This window comes from Piliocolobus tephrosceles, chromosome 9 (genome assembly GCF_002776525.5).
Source record: "Piliocolobus tephrosceles isolate RC106 chromosome 9, ASM277652v3, whole genome shotgun sequence".
NCBI classification, from domain to species: domain Eukaryota; kingdom Metazoa; phylum Chordata; class Mammalia; order Primates; family Cercopithecidae; genus Piliocolobus; species Piliocolobus tephrosceles.
The window spans coordinates 31925553-31939778 of NC_045442.1; positions in this window are offsets into that span (position 1 = coordinate 31925553).

The following is a 14226-nucleotide window of genomic DNA, read 5'->3' on the forward strand; positions in this document are numbered from 1 at the left end:
AACCTTGGGTGATCTGCTGAGATAGCTGTGGGCAGAAAACACTGAGCTCAGGTGCTGCAAAGAGCCTGGGGAACTGTCTTCCAGGAAGAGGCTTCCTGGCTCCGATGATGGGCCTGGCGGGAGAGGAGCTGGGCACCGGATGGCACCAGAAGGGAAGCTCATAGGCCCAGAGCAGAACTAAAGGCAGTCATGGCCTTGGGGAGAAGCAGGAGGCCATGTGTGGAGGGAGAGAGGGCTGCTGTTTGAGTGGTGGAGCAGGTCATGGTATGGGCAGAGAAGGGAATGGGCAAGGGTGCAGGTGTGTGTTTGCGTGTGGATTGGCGAGACTGGTGTCCCACAACACCGAGGAAGAACCCAGGCCCCAACAGCAGTTTCCTGAGCGCAGAGCTGGCCCAGCCTTCATCATTGAGGCCTCCCACTAGGGCTGCTCCTGCTGCCTTCCTTGTTGATGCCCTGGGCTGGTCCCACAGCCCAGCTACTGAGCCAGTCTAGAAACCTCGCTCCTCCAGGGCTCTGTCCATTGGCATCTCCTGGGGTAGGGAGCAACCCAAGTCTTCCTCCCAGAGTTTCAGGCCCAAGTCCCAGGCTTAGCCCACCCCGGCAGATCAGGAATTTCGAGGCTTAGCGGGAAGCCTGGCAGTAGAGAGGCTGGCCTGTTCACCCGCCTCTCGTGGCCTGCCACAGCGGGCGAGGGACTCTGGAGATAGTGGGTTTCTGCTGGTGCGAAGACACTGGATGTGGCGAAGGGGCCCTAGATGTCTCTCTTCCAGTTCCCCCAACTCTTAGCGCCTCCTCCTCTGCTCCCTTCCCCCTTTAATTAATTCTGGGTGAGCAGCCTGGCTTTATTGTGCAAGGAGCTGGGGTCTCACTGTGGGAAAAGTCACACCTTCTGAGCAGCTTCTGATGCCATGCAAATGAAGGGACCGTCCAGGAAACGCTTTCATCTGCACGGTCTCCTGTCCAGCCCCTAGCCCAGTAATTACCCACATTTCATTTGTTTGAGAGCAATTCCTGGGGGAAGGCACTGGGTAGGAGGGAGTCTGGTGGGGGTGGAATGTTAGGCTCTCCGCCTGTGATCCTGGCCACAACGTGGGGCCAGGCTGGGCCAAGGCTGGCCCTGGCCAAAGCTAATCCTCAAGCCCCCAGGCTGGGGAGGCCTGAGTCCTCCAGGGTGATGACAATGGGATTGTGCCATGTTTACATCATGGAAGAAGAGGGGAGCTTTGCAGAGAGCCAGAACTGACTTCTAGAAAGAGACACCTGGATGGGGAAAGGGGATGTGGAGGGGGACAGGAGGGTGGGATCTGGGACCTGGGACCTGGTCCTTGAGGTTGTCTGTGGCTTTGGGAAGAGGTTGACTCCCGGTAGGACTCCAGGCCAGGGACCCATGGGAGCTGCGCCCAGAGCACTGGGGCTAGGCCAGGCTAGAGCACCCATCAACTTGTTTATCTTTGAGCCGCTGCCTCCACAGAGCCCTCACTAATGGGGTTTTACAGCCCACTCAAGCTGCAACTGGCCAAGAATCAATCATTACCGGCACTTAGTGGTTTGATAGTTAACAGCCTGAACTGAAGCCAAACTGGTTGTTAACTGTGATAACAACTGATTTCAAGGGGTTATTGCCGGCCCAATATGCTCAGCCCATTTATTTCGGGGAAAACAAGCAGGGAACTGTTGCAAGTCCCAGAAAAGGGAAGAGGACTGGACTTCTCTCAACCAAAAGGCCCCCTGCCACTCGGTCCGGAGTTGGTGCTGGCTGCGAGGGCCTAGGGGCAGGCTGAGGGCTGCTTCAAGGCTTGACCACGCACACCCACTGAGGGCCTGCGTGTGAGCCCAGCTGATCCACACACTGGGCCCTCTCCAGCCTTCCCTCTCCCCACTACTCACCTCAATTTTCCTCCTTCTCCCTCCCCATAACGCCCCAGAAGGACAGTCTCCATGAGGAGGAACCCAGGCCCAGTGGCCAGGCCTCTATTTGTCCCCACTCAGCAGCTGGGGCTGCACCCCCTGGCTCATTCCTCCCTTACCCAGGGCTCCCAGAGTCCTGCCAAGTACGAACCAGAAATGCCTTTCCTTTCAAGGCCACTAAAAAGTCCACTTGGGTCTTGACTAGAAAGAACGAGCAAGAGCTCTCTCTTTCCACAGCACCAGGTCCTACCTCTACCCCTTCCTTCCTCCCGCAGCCAAAAGGAAGCAGGTGAGGCCAGAGTCAAGCATCATTCTAGAATGTTGCTGCTACAAAGGGCCTCGGGAGTTCCCCACCCTCCACAGATGACAACTGCGGCCCAGATGACCCATGGCTGGGGTCAAAGCTGGTGCTGTCCTAGAAATCAGGTCTCCCCTCCCGAATGCAAGCTGCCTCCTGAGGGCTGCAGGTCTTTCCCCAATTCCATTCATTCATTCAGTAAATCTTGACCGAGTGCCTATCATGTGGCAGGCTCTGTTCTGGGTGAGGGGACAGAACAGAAAATAAGAGACAAAAATGCCTGTTACTCTGGAACCCATATTCCAGTGGGGGAGGACACATCAGACAGTGACAACCACCACAGAGACCAACCCAGATTCAAAAACCACCTTCTTGGATTCTTCCCTGTTTCCAGCCTCTGACATTCAGTCATCTCAGTATTCCAGAGAGGAGGATGAGTGTGAAAGGTGGTGGCAATTTTAAGCAAGGTTGTCAGGAAGGCCTTGTGGATAACTTTGGGTCTGAGCACACTCCATCAGGGTAGGGCATTCCCATACCTGGGGGAGGATGATCCAGGGGGAGGGAGCAGCCACTGCAAAGGCACACTGCATTAGGGGGACAGGAAGCAAGCCACCACGGCTGCAGCACAGCTAAGGGAGGATCTTGGGGTTGTGCAGTTGGGAGTTGGGGGTAGTAGAGAATGACAGAAACTGAGGTGAGGTCACAGAAACAGAAGAGGTGCAGAGACCTGGCGAAGGGCAGATCACGTGGGACCATTGAAAAGACTTCGGTTTGGACTCGGACAGCAAACCACTGAGGGCTTTTTTTTTTTTTTTTTTTTTAAACAGAGTCCCCCTCTGTTGCCCTGGCTGGAGTGCAGTGGTATGATCTCAGCGCACTGTAACCTCTGCCTCCTGGGTTCATGCGATTCTCCTGCCTCAGCCTCCCAAGTAGCTGGGATTACAGGCATGGGCCACCACGTATAGCTAATTTTGCTGAGGGTTTTCAGCAGCAGAGTGACATGATCTGAATTAAGTTTTCCTAAGGTTGCTTTGGCTACTGTGTTGAGACTACAAGGTAGCAGGGCAAGGGAGAGCAGTTATGAAGTTATCGCAATAATCAGGTGAGAGATAGTGAATGGAAGATGGTGAGGAGAGACTGGGGTTTTGGACATTTTTTGCAAGTAAAGATGACAGGATTTGCTGATGGATTTGGATGTGGCTTGTGTAGAAAGAAAGGAGTCTAGGAGTTTCCATGGTTTCTGGCTTGAGCAACAAAAAAGATTGAGGCGTCATTCACTGAGATGGGGGAGATTCCGGGATGGGCAGATTTGGAGGGGAAGGGTAGGAGTTTGGTTTTGCACATGTTACATATGAGATGACTATATACATATTCAAGAGGTGATGAGTAGGCAGTTGTGCGTAAGTCTGGAATTCAGGGGAGAAGTCTAGTGTGAAGATATAGCAATCCAGGAGTGTTCAGCACACAGATGATTTTCAAAGCCAGGAGACAGGATGGATTCCTTAGGGAGTGAGCAGAGATGGAGGAGAGGAGCCAGCCAAGCCTCCATGTGCTCCAAACATTTAGAGGTCAGGTGAAGAGGGAGAACTGGCAAAGAAGACTGAAACTGTGTATCCCACGAGGTAGGCAGGAGGAGAAGCAGAGAGTGCTGTGGCCTGATGACCTAGGGGAAGGACAGAAGGATTCTGAGTCCAGAGCTTTACCTGGGGCTAGGAAAAATTTTCATGTCATCATATCTCCCTACTCCCTACCCCCCACTCAACCCCAGGGCTGAGAGGAGGTGGCCAAAAAACAGGGCTGGTTTAACCTGGGAGCATCACCCTTGCCTCTCATCAGCAGGTCCTGCTGGCTTTCCCTCCAGAACGTCTCTCCAGTCCAATCCATCCACCGCCTACCCTATCTACCTATCTACTGCTACCACCCCGCTCCAAGCCATCATCAGTTCTTGTCTGGCTTATGGCAGTACCCACCCCCAACCTCAATTGCTCTTCCTGGTTCCTCTCTTATCCCCCTACAATCCATTCTGCACTCAGAAGCCAGAATTTTCAAGACACAAATCTGATTATGTTACTCCCACCATACCCACACTTGAATTCAAACTCATTTCCAGGCCAGCACAAGCCCCTCCATGCTCTGCCTGTGGAACTCCACTCCTTCCCTGCTCTCCTTCTTGCCTGCTGCTCCCTGGGCACACTTCCTCCAGCTTCTCTAACAAGCCCAGGGAGCCTCAGAGCCTTTGCAATTGCTGTTCTCGCCACTTGGAATGTCTTTCCTCCAGATCACTGGCTGGCCGACGGCGTGATGTGGGTCTCTCTGCTGTCACTGTCTGTTTTTTTCTTTTTTTTTTGATGGAATCTCGCTTTGCTGCCCAGGTTGGAGTGCAGTGGCATGATCTTGGCTCACTGCAACCTCCGCCCCCAGGGTTCAAGCATTTCTCATGCCTCAGCCTCCCAAGTAGCTAGGACTACAGGCAGGCGCCACCACATCCGGCTAAATTTTTTTTGTACTTTTATTAGAGACAGAATTTCACCATGTTGGTCAGGCTGGTCTTAAATTCCAGACCTCAAATGATCCTCCTGCCTCAGCCTCCCAAAGTGCTGGGACTACAGGCAGGCGCCACCACACCTGGCTAATTTTTTTTTGTACTTTTATTAGAGACAGAATCTCACCATGTTGGTCAGGCTGGTCTCGAATTCCAGACCTCAAACGATCTGCCCTCCTCAGCCTCCCAAAATGCTGGGACTACAGGCAGGCACCACCACGTTTGGCTAATTTTTTTTTTTTTTTTGTATTTTTTAGTAGAGATGAAGTTTCACCATGTTGGCCAAGTTGGTCTCAAACTCCTGACCTCAGGTGATCCACCCACATCGGCCTCCCAAAGTGCTGGGATTACAGGCATGAGCCAGCATGCTCAGCCTCTGCTTTGTTTTCTACATTACACTTATCACTGTCTGATCTTATCCTGTGTTTTTCTTTACCAGCTTTTGGTCTACTCTACCCTTATCTCCCAGGAGAGCAGGAACTTTGTTCGAATCGCTCATTGATGAACGCCCAGTGCCTATAATGGTGCCCAGCGCATGGTGGGTGTTCAGCAAGCATTTGTGCAAGCAATCCACATAGAGCAGGTTCTGAGACAGCTGCGGAGAAGGCAGGCTGGGAGTCCTCTGTATCCAGGCCATGGGCCAAGCGTTAGGAAATGTCTGAAGGTCAGGGAGATCTAGGATGGTCCTGAGATGGGTGACTTCTCTTCACCCATCTGACATGCACTGCTTACTAAAAAACGTCCAAGGCTGTCTGGCACAGGCTTCCCATCATTTTCTCAAGCTGCAATAAATGTCTCCAAAACCCGGACAGGCAGACATTTAGGCAGGGCCTATTGGGCTGGACATCTCAGAACCTCCCCAAATTCTGCTTTCTTCATCATGGTTGGGTTTCCATAGCGACCAGAGGACTTCACAGGAGAGGGTGAAGGGGAATTAAGAGCCAGAGAGAGCAGAGGAGAGAGGAGGAGTAAGTGGTAGCAAGACAGATGGGGAGCTAGCAGGAACTCCAGGGGGATCCCCAAGTCCCACGTTGCCGTGGAGGATTGTGCAAATAGGTCCCTTTGGTTGCCCCCTTCCCCATCTGGATCTCTTGCTGACCCTCAAGAAGTAGCTGTCTATCTGGGTAGGCCCCAGAGCTGACCCCTCATGCAAAACCCACCCCTCTCCCCATTGGCAGGCCCTGAGCGAGGCTCCGGCTCCGTCTGCGGTCCAGCTCCCTCCTCAGTCCCCTCTTGGCAATAGTGGAAGTGGCTGCAGCCCCTGGGTGGGTTTGGGGAGCGTTTCCTTCCATTCCTTTCCTGGCTGTGTATGGAGGAGTGGGTATTGGGGCAGGACAGTCAGCATTCTGCCCTGCCCTGCTGACCAAGGTCCCCAACATTGGCATTTGGAGATATGGCTAGGTCCCCAGTCATGAAGGCTCAGATGGGCTATAGATAAGGGCCTGGCTGGAGGTGTTCAGAACAAGGGCCCAGGCCTGGGCATGGCATTCACAGAGCATGGAGAAGCCTGAATAGAGCTCTGCCCAGTGTGCTGCCTCCCATTCCCTTGACCCCATAGGTCTGGAAGATGCCTGGGCTTGGGATCTGAGAATGGCAGAAAGGCAAGCCTGCAGCAGCCACAGCACTGTGGTCCTGAGACCCAGGCCAACTTCCTAGAGGACTGGTCGGTGACTTCAGAGGGTGGGGGTGGCCTGGGCCAACACCCAGTTCCAGCTGTCCCCCTGCCCCCATACACACAGCTCCCCAAAAACCCAGATTCCAAAACCACCTTCTTGGACTCTTCCCTGTTTCTAGCCTCTGACATTCAATCATCTCAATATGACAAACATCACCAAGTCCTGCAGAATCTCTTCACAAAAGAACTGCCCCCGTTTCATCATAAAGACACCTGGGCCACCCCGTGCTCTTCCAACCCGTCTCCCTGCCCAGTCTCTCCCTGGGCTTCTTCTACACCCTCCCGCTCCCGCCCTCTCCAAGGAGCCCTTGGTAATGAAGAGCAAACTCATAAAACATTCATCCCGGGTAATACACCATGTAGGAGCTGCCTGATCTCAGTTCCGATAGAACAGGCCAGGTCAGCAGGATGCTGGGGCTTAGGCTTCCAAGGGTTTGGGCTGACTTCTCTACCTTGGGCTCAAGTTCCAGCCACTACTCTTAAGGCAGGTCTTATCTTCCCTGGGGGGCTGGGGGTGGGGGTTCCTGAGCTGAGTGGCAGAGGAGGTTCCTGAGAAGGGATGACAGTAGCCCAGGGAGGGAGGGTGGCTGCTAGGGGTATCCTTTTTTTTTTGAGACGGAGTCTCGCTCTGTCACCCAGGCTGCAGTGCAGTGGCTCGGTCTCGGCTCACTGCACACTCTGCCTTCTGGGTTTACGCCATTCTCCTGCCTCAGCCTCCCGAGTAGCTGGAACTACAGGCGCCTGTCACCAGGCCCGGCTAATTTTTTGTAATTTTTAGTAGAGACGGGGTTTCACCGTGTTAGCCAGGATGGTCTCGATCTCCTGACCTCGTGATCCGTCCGCCTCGGCCTCCCAAAGTGCTGGGATTACAGGCGTGAGCCACTGTGCCCGGCCAGGGTGTCCTTAAATGAGGTGTGATGGGTAGCTGGGGCTCTGGGAAAAGAAAGCTTGACAACAAGGTGAGCCGAGTGACCAAACGGCTAAAGCCAGAGCTTTGTGCTGAGTGTGGGGGGCAGTCAGAGCCTAAGCAGGTGGTGTCTAAAGTTGCTATTTTGGCCTGGGGAACCCTGGTGTGAGTGTGTACGAGTGTGTGAGGGATGGGAGGGTCTAGTATTGGTGGCAGGCCCTCTGCAGGAACCCGGCCCCAGGAAGCAGGCCCCCATCCGGGCACTTTCATCAGACCAGCAGGGTGGGTAGACAGAGGGAATGGAAAGAAAAGGGGATTTTCTGTTTTTTCACTCCCCCATCCCTGGCATTCGCTCTGACACTGCTGTGGCATTCCCCAGGCCTCAGCAGAGTCAGAGAAGGAAGTCAGAGAAACGGCCACAAGGGCGGCCAGAAATCAGAAGTGGCTTGGTGTGAGGGTGAGGGGCAAGGGCTTTGGAGTCCAGCAGCCCTGAGCTTGAATCCTGGCTCTGTCACTGCCTGGCTGACTGGGACAAGTCAGCTCACCTCTCCCAGCCTCCCAGGGAAGAGGAACCACTGCACAACAGGGAACCACTCTGCCGCAGGAGTTGCCAGGACTGAGTTAACATGAGCGTGTCAAGTGTCCAGCGGGTGCCTTAACAATGCTTCCTAACAATGATGGCGGTTACGGCCGGGAGGGAATCTGGGAGAGGGAGTGGGCCACCTGAGCTAAGTCCCTGGGAGCCCAGGTTTGCACAGTGGCATCATCAGAGAGGCACCGAGGAGCAGAGTCTGCAAGGAGGCTGCTTTCCTGGGGAAACCGCTCTGGCAGTCGAGAGCCTAAGGCAGCCAGGAGGCTGGGAAAGAGGCTGGGCAAGGTCCCTCATGCACACAGAGTCTGGCCTCTCCCCATCCCTTCCACCCATCCAAGCAGGTGTGGCTGCCAAAGGCCTGGGCCCCTGAAGACCTGGGAGAACTGAGACCAATGGATGATGTGGTGGCTGCAAGGGGAATGGTTTTCCTGCCTATCTTGGGGGCCAGTGTGCATGTTCTTGCTTTTCTGCCCCTCAGACCTGGCTTTGCCTCCCCTCCCTCTCACTCCAAATAAGCCCACGCAAATTGGGGAAAAGTCAAGCCTGAGTTGCTGGAGTTGGGAAAAACAGAACAAGAGAGAAGCATCAAGAACACAGAGAGCTGACATTCAAGGCTCTGACCTTTCCTCCTAGCCAAATGCCAAGGCTTTCCTTTCCCTAGTGCCTTGCATTGATTAATATGGGTTTACTGAGCACTTCCTATATGCCAGGCAGTAGAGTGTTGGGAAGCAATGGTGCACAGGTTGGATAGATCCCTGACTCCCAAGGCCTCCCATGTAGCAGACGGCCATGTTTAGACAGGCCTTCCTGACGAGGAGTAGGAAAGGCTGAAACAGGAAGAGCAGGGGTTGTGTGAAGACGCTGGGATTTAGGGGACAGGGGCAGGAATGCTGAGTGTGCTGGCCACGGCTGGTTTTTAGGCAGCTGAAAACTGGTGGAAGACAGGACGCTGAGCTGGTTCTGCTGGAGTTCAGCTCCACTTGGCTCAGTACCAGTTGAATTCCACGCACACTGAGTTTTGAATTACTGGAGAGAGCGGGGTGGACGTGGCAAGGTCCCTGCCTTCAGGCTGCCCCATGTATTGGGCTTCCCAGAGTAGTGAACCTGAGTCTGCCATACAACATGGCACAGGTAACACGTGGGTTAACACAAGGCACTGTGCCTGAGTGGCTCACAAAAGCCTTCACAGAGAAGACAGATGAGAATGGAATCGCTGTAGGATCCTCCGGGAAAAACTTGTCTTTTTGAACCTTAATTTCCTCATCTGTAATGTAAAGGGTTTGAATTAGATTATTTGCTTAAATTTTTTTTTTAGCAACAGAAACTTTTTTCCTGAGCAAAACCTGTGTGGAAGCCTGTTTTATAAAATAGATGTAAACAATATTTGCTTTGGATGACTCAGGGATCGGGGTCCTTCAGCTTCTTGTGCCTGGCATCTCGACTGTAGCAGGTGGTAAAAGAGATGGAGGGTCTGAACCCTTCAGAACTCTCTTGGGCATCCAGGAGAGAATGACGGCAAGGACCTACCAGAGAAGAGATAGGTGGGCTCCAGGCCTGCTGCCCAGGGTCAGCCCCTGGGCTTTGATGGGAAGGTGCTTCCAGGACAAGAAGCCCAGCTCTGCTCCCTCCTCAGAGCACCTGGACTGGTGGGGTTGTTCCCACTGCCTCCCAGAGAGGCTCCTGGCTCTTCCTGCACTGACCACTCACACCCAGGGATTATCCCAACCAGAAACTTCCATTTGGAACAAAGCTCCCAGGAATGAAACCTGAGCTGCCACTAAGAGGCTCCCAGGCTAACTGGGAAGTGGCTGGGAAAGGGAGGGAAAACTTGCAAAGCACTGGGAGCCTCAGGGAGGCTGTGAAACCTGAAGACAAACGACCAGCCAGCGGACTGGTGCTGCGGAGCTGCCACTGCCTTCTGCAGAAAGGTCAGGGCTGAGCAGAGTGGGAAAACGGGGGTGGGGGAGAAGTGAACCCCAGGCTTTCTTTGAGGGGAGAGTAATTGGTGCACCTGTGGCTAGGGCCTATATCCCCCATGAGGCCCTCAGGGCTGGCCTGCAGTCACTCAAGCTCTCAAGCTGTCCCCTCCCTTCCCCTCTTCCCCCACCTCTCTCCCAGCTGCTTCCACTTACTCCAATGGGCTGCTGCAGCAGTCAGTGACGGGGCCGCCCGCATCAATGAGGGCCTGCACCCGTTCAGCCAAGGGAGGGCAGAGGAGAGTAATAGCTATGGTGACCATGTACTGAGCACCCACCAGCTGCCAGGCATGCCGAGTGTGTTATTCTGATCCTCACAATAGCCCTGCAAGGTCAGAACTACTAGCCCTGTTTGACTGAAGCAGTTTGCCTGAAGTGTTAGAGCTAGGCAGTGGCTGACTTCGGACTTGAACCCAGGGCTTTTGCACTCTGAAGTACTCATGCACCTTCTGCCGGGCCGCATTCTGCACACTTGAAATCCTGCAGGAGAGCCCAAGAACCGTGGTTAATTTCAAAATAAATTCTTTCTTCCCCTTCAAGCCATGATGTGAGACAAAGGCTAGGAGTGGTCATTTGTCTAGCTGCGATCCTTGTGACCTTGGGAAAGTTTCTTCACCTCTCTAGGACTCAGTCTCCACATGTGTAAAATGGGATTCACAATAGTGCCTACTTATAGGTGGAAGGCCAACAAGAAAGCACACCCAGTAGTCAGAACAGTGCTGGGCGCAGCATCCACTCAGTACATGCTATGAGGGTTGTTGTTTGAAGAATTCCTTTTCCCCTTTTCCCCTTTTCCTAGGCAGCCCAGAGCCCTCAGAGGAAGCCCTCAGCGGGCTGAGTAGATTATCTTAAGCTCAACCCCTTCCCTGCCTGCCTCCAAGGATACAGATGCAGGTTAGAAGGTGTCTCAGAGGGGCTATGGCCTTTGAGGTTTCCAGGGATCCAACAGGGAAACTTCCGCTGCAGAGCAGCTCTAGGCCCTCCAGCGCTGACCCACCAAATTGCGCTGCATCAATGTGCTTGGCTGAGCAGTTATGTGGCCCTGACATGGCTCTGAAGGCCGTCTGAGAATCCCAATCCGTCTAGGAGGATCCTTGGAATTAAGCCAACTGGGGATGAGGGCAAAGCGAGGTGGTTGGGATGGGTCCCAGGGGCAGGGGCCTCCCTGTGCTACTGCTGAGTGGGCAGCAGCTTTGGACTCTGAGAAGGGGTCATTTTGCTGGTGCTAAGGCCGGGAGCTTATTCTGATGCTGCGGACTCTCCAACTGGCCTTTCATCTGCAGCCCCCAAGCTCAGGCTTCCCAGAATGACCATCTTCTGGGACTGGCACCAAGAACTGGCTCTGTGCCGCAGTTAGAGAGAGACCCTGATGGTCCCTGCTCGCTTCCTCAACATCTCAGCGGCTCAACGCCAGGCTTCTGGCTGCCATTCATGACTGGGCCCTGGGTTAAGAAGCTTAGGACACTATCTTCAAGACAAACGTGAAGTAAACTTGGGTGACCTGTGTAAGTCACCTGTGTAAAGTCAGCGAAAGTACTAACTGAAAGGGGACAGTAGGCTGGGCTGGAGGCAGCTCCCAGGTTGGGGACTGCTCCTAGTAGAATGTGGGGCTTGTGAATGATTCTTTCCACTCACATGCACCAAGCCTTAGGCTCCATTCCATTTCTCTCTACAGAGAAACCAATGATTCATTCTTGTTTCCAGGGAGCTTGCAGTCTAGTAAGAGAAACTACATACATAAGTTATGGTTGAATGTCGAAGAGGCAATTACAAATGGGCATATTTTTCAGTTTTATTCTAGCTATTCAGTGCAGTAAGTCAGATAGTATCGTTACCCTAAAGATAAGAAAACCAAGGCATAGGCCAGGCACGGTGGCTCAAGCCTGTAATCCCTGCACTTTGGGAGGCTGAGATGGGCGGATCATGAGGTCAGGAGATCAAGACCATCCTGGCTAACCCGGTGAAACCCCGTCTCTACTAAAAAATACAAAAAACTAGCCAGGCGAGGTGGCGGGCGCCTGTAGTCCCAGCTACTCGGGAGGCTGAGGCAAGAGAATGGCGTAAACCCGGGAGGCGGAGCTTTGCAGTGAGCTGAGATCCGACCACTGCACTCCAGGCTGGGCGACAGAGCAAGACTCTGTCTCAAAAAAAAAAAAAAAAGAAAAGAAAAGAAAAGAAAACCAAGGCATAAATGCAATAGCAATATTGACACTAAGTCCCCACTATATAAATGTTTTAAGCTAAGTGCTTACGTAGCAAGACTACTACGGTATGTGTGTGTGGTAGGAGGTCTATATTATGTTCACACAAATATTTTTTAGTGAGTGCCTTGGGTTTCAGGCACTGTTTACATACTTTATTTATTTAATTTAATTTTTTTGAGACAGAGTCTCGCTCTGTCGCCCAGGCTGGAGTGCAATGGCGCGATCTTGGCTCACTGCAACTTCCGGCTCCCAGGTTCAAGTGATTCTCCTGCCTCAGCCTCCCGAGTAGCTGGGATTACAGGCGATCACCACCACGCCCAGATAATTTTTGTATTTTTAGTAGAGACGGGGTTTCACCAGGTTGGCCAGGCTGGTCTCAAACTCCTGACCTCAGGTGATCCACCTGCCTCGGCCTCCCAAAGTGCTGGGATTACAGGAATGAGCCACCCACCCGGCCCATACTTTCTTTATTATTTTTATTTTTATTTTTATTTTTATTGAGACAGAGTCTCGCTCAGTCAGGCTGGAGTGCAGTGGTGCAATCACGGCTCTCTGCAGTCTCGACCTCCCAGGCTCAATCGATCCTCCCAGCTCAGCCTCCCGAGTAGCTGGGACTACAGGTGCATGCCACCATGCCCAGCTAATTTTTGTATTTTTTGTAGAGACAGTTTCACCACGTTGCCTAGGCTGGTCTTGAACTCCTAGACTCAAGTGATCTGCCTACCTCAGCCCCCTAAAGTGCTGGAGTTACAGGTGTGAGTCACTACACCCAGCCACTTTATTTCTTTTCTTTCTTTTTTCTTTTAGACAGAGTCTCATTCTTTCGCCCAGGCTGGACTGCAGTGGCAGGATCACGGCTCACTGCAGCCTTGATCTCTTGGGCTGAAGTAATCCTCCCACCTCAGTCTCTCGAGTAGCTGGGACCGCAGGCAGGCACCACCACATTCAGCTCATTTATTTTTATTTTGTAGAGATGGGGCCTTGCTTTGTTGCCCATGCTGGTCTCATACTCCTGGCCTCAATTGATCCTCCTGCCTCCTAAAGTGCTAGGGTTGCAGGCATGAGCCACTGGGCCCAGCCCATACTTTATTTCAATTAGTCCTTCTATTGACCTTCTAATGACCCAATGCATTAAGTATCAATATTTCAGACTTACAGAAGGGGAAATGAGAGTTCAGATAATTAGATAACTTCTCCAAGCCATACAGTTGGTAAGCGACCAAACCAGGATTTAAAGCTAGATCTGTTGATGCCAGACGCTTTCCACTCTACAAAGCACAACAATAACTAATAATGCAAAGCAGAATGTAATGGCAAAAGTGACCCCAGACAGGTGCCAACACGGTGCTGGGGAATTTCTGTCAGGGGAGAGTTCCCACCTGATGAAGGGAAGTGGCACTGAGGAACAGAGATTTACTTGCCCAAGCTCATACAGCTAATTAATCAGGAGTTAGAAGTCCAGGCGCAGTGGCTCACACCTATAATCCCAGCACTTTGGGAGGCTGAGGTGGGTGGATCACTTGAGGCCAGGAGTTCAAGACCAGCCTTGCCAACATGGTGAAACCCTGTCTGTACTAAAAAAAAAAAAAAAAATACAAATATTACCTGGGAGTGGTGGCATGTGCCTGTAATCCTAGCCACTTGGGTGGCTGAGGCACGAGAATTGCTTGAACCCGAGAGACGGAAGTTGTAGTGAGCTGAGATTATACCACTGCACTCCAGCTTGGGTGACAGAGTGAGACTCTGTCTCAAAAACAAGCAAACAAACAAACTAAACCCATAATGACATAAGTAGGCTGAAAGTAAAAGGATAAAAAGTAATACAACATGCAAACACTAAGATCCGGGTGTGGGATCACACTTTAATCCCAGCACGTTGGTAGGCTGAGGCTGGTGGATCACTTGAGCACAGGAGTTTGAGACCAGCCTGGCCAACAAACTGAGATCCCCATCTCTATTTTAAAAATACATATATTTTTGGCCAGGCCCGGTGGCTCATGCCTGTAATCCCAGCACTTTGGGAGGCTGAGGTGGGCGGATCACGAGGTCAGGAGATTGAGACCATCCTGGCTAACACGTTGAAACCCTGTCTCTACTAAAAATACAAAAAAAAAAAAAAAAAAA